Source organism: Rhinopithecus roxellana, chromosome 5 (genome assembly GCF_007565055.1).
Source record: "Rhinopithecus roxellana isolate Shanxi Qingling chromosome 5, ASM756505v1, whole genome shotgun sequence".
NCBI lineage: Eukaryota > Metazoa > Chordata > Mammalia > Primates > Cercopithecidae > Rhinopithecus > Rhinopithecus roxellana.
In genome coordinates, this window is record NC_044553.1 from 152,669,237 (window position 1) to 152,671,688 (window position 2,452).

Sequence of the window (2,452 nt, forward strand, 5' to 3'; positions counted from 1 at the left end):
ACCCAAAAGAAAGGCAATCAGTATATCAAAGAGGTATCTACACTCCTATGTTTGTTGCAGCACTGTTTACAATAGCTAAGATTTGAAGGCCACGTAAGTGTCCATCAACAGATGAATGGATAAAGAAAATGTGGTACATATACACAATGGAGTACTATTCAACCATAAAAAAGAATGAGATCCTGTCATTTGCAATAACATGGATGGAACTAGAGGTCATTATGTTAAGTGAAATAAGCCAGGCACAGAAAGACAAACATCGCTGTTCCCACTTATTTGTGGGAGCTAAAAATCAAAACAACTGAACTCATGGAGCTATAGAGTAGAATAATGGTCACCAGATGCTGAGAAGGGTAGTGGGGTTTGGGCGGTGGAAATGGAGATGGTTAATGTATAAAAAAACATAGTTAGAACAAATAAGAGTTTTGGTTGCAAAGCAGGGTGATTATATTCAATAATAATTTATTGTACATAATAAAATAGCTTAAAAAGTATAATTGGATCATTTGCAACATTAAGGATAAATGCTTTAGGTGATGGATATCCCATTTACCCTGATGTGGTTATTATACATTGTATGCCTGTGAAAAATAAAATAAAATAGCTAAAAGAGTATAATTGAATTTTTTGTAACACAACAAAATGGTAAATGCTTGAGGTGATGGATACCCCATTTACCCTGATGTGATTATTACAAATTGTATGCCTGTAAAAAATAAAATGACTAAAAGAGTAAAAAAAAAAAAAGAAAACAATAGAAGAGATTTTTCTGAAAAGAACACCCCCAGCCCTGAGTCTGACTTTTAGGATCAGGGCTCACAGCTCCATCACTGTGGACTTGAAACATCGATTAGCAGAGCCATTAGAGTTCAGCTGCTGGTGGAGGCCAAGGAAGGGGCTTCTGGGCCAGAGCAGAGCTTTCGATTCATCTGCAAGACTGTGGGGAAAAGGCTAATTGCAAACCTGTGCTAAGAGCGGGCCACACGATATCACATTTAATGCTCACCACAGCCCCATAAAGTTGCTATTTTTAAACCCACAAAATGGAGCACTTACCTCCTTGCAATTACCATACCTCTCTCTGGGTAATTACTTGAATAGAGTCTTGTCGAGTGTGATGCAGTCCATTTCCTAGCATTGCAGGGAAATTTTGAAACACAGGTCAAGTGCCCTCACCTTCGAGTTATATCAAGAAGCTTGCTTAATAGGAAAGCCAGTGTAATGAGAATACCACTTGTTAAATGTGCAGACGATGCCTCCGAGACAGTCTACAGGATCCCCTCAGCTGCTCCCTTTGCAACCTGGAGGATGGGGCTACTCCAGGGTTCCCCAATCCACCTACTGATCTCAGTGCTGGGTCTACAGTGGATACTCTGCAGCCTGGGGCAGGCTGAAGACCCTCCAGGCCTCCTGGTACCACTTTGGATATCTCACAACCAGGCAAGACTGTCCACTTCTCAGCTGCCTTTGGCCCACAGCTGACTTGAGGGTCCATGCCAAGCTTTGGTGAGTGAGGAAGGGTTGGGGTGGGGATGAGCAGGGCTGGCAGGGGGAGGTGCTGATCTCTCCCTGATCTTCTCCATTGTCTTATCTGACCCATTCCCTTCACACCACTGGGAAGGGGCTCCCTGCCGCTCAGCCCTTTGCCCTCTGCCCCTTCTCCTCTCCATCCCACATTCTCCTACCACAGCAGGGTGACACTTCTACTACTGAGGGAACGGAGGCCCCGGCCACCTCCCAAGGTCAGGAAGGACTTTGTGGCTGAGGTGAATTTGAACTCAGAGCTCCAGGATCCAGACAACACATTCTTCCCCCATACCACATTTCTGTTAGCGTATTGCAGTACTTCTCATGCAAATCACGTGGGGTCTTGTTAAAATGTAGATTCGGATCCAGTAGGTCTGGGGTGGGGCCTGAGATTCTGCATTGCCAGCAAGCTCTCAAGTGATGCTGACTGCTGGTCCACGGGCCAAACTTTATGTAGCAAGCGCATAGCGTTTTCCAAAAACAAAAACCAAAAAAAAAAAAAAAAAAAAACCCTCATATATTTTTTATTTGTCTTGATCCTTGCCATAATCCAGCAAGGCTGTCAGGGCAGGAGCTAATGCCCTGGGTGGAGGGGAGAGGAGACTGAAGTCCAGAAAGTTGCCATGACATATGTGCGTTTCCCTGGGTAGCAGGCAGCATCAGGGAAATGGAGCCCCCGCTTCAGATTGGAACCTCTTGCCTGGGGCGTGATGCTGCTCTCCTGCAAAGATGCAAAGGGCCTCTAGCCTGCCAGCATGGCCTTCCGGTGGCTGGAAACCACCGTATGTGTTGAATGTCACCCACATACCTGCCTCAGAGCAGCGTTGAAATTGTGGTGACTGTCCTATTATTCTGAGGTCCCATTGTTCCTGCCCTAATGAGGTGCCCCAGTAAAGCAAAAGACTTTGGAAAAGTTGTGTGTGTC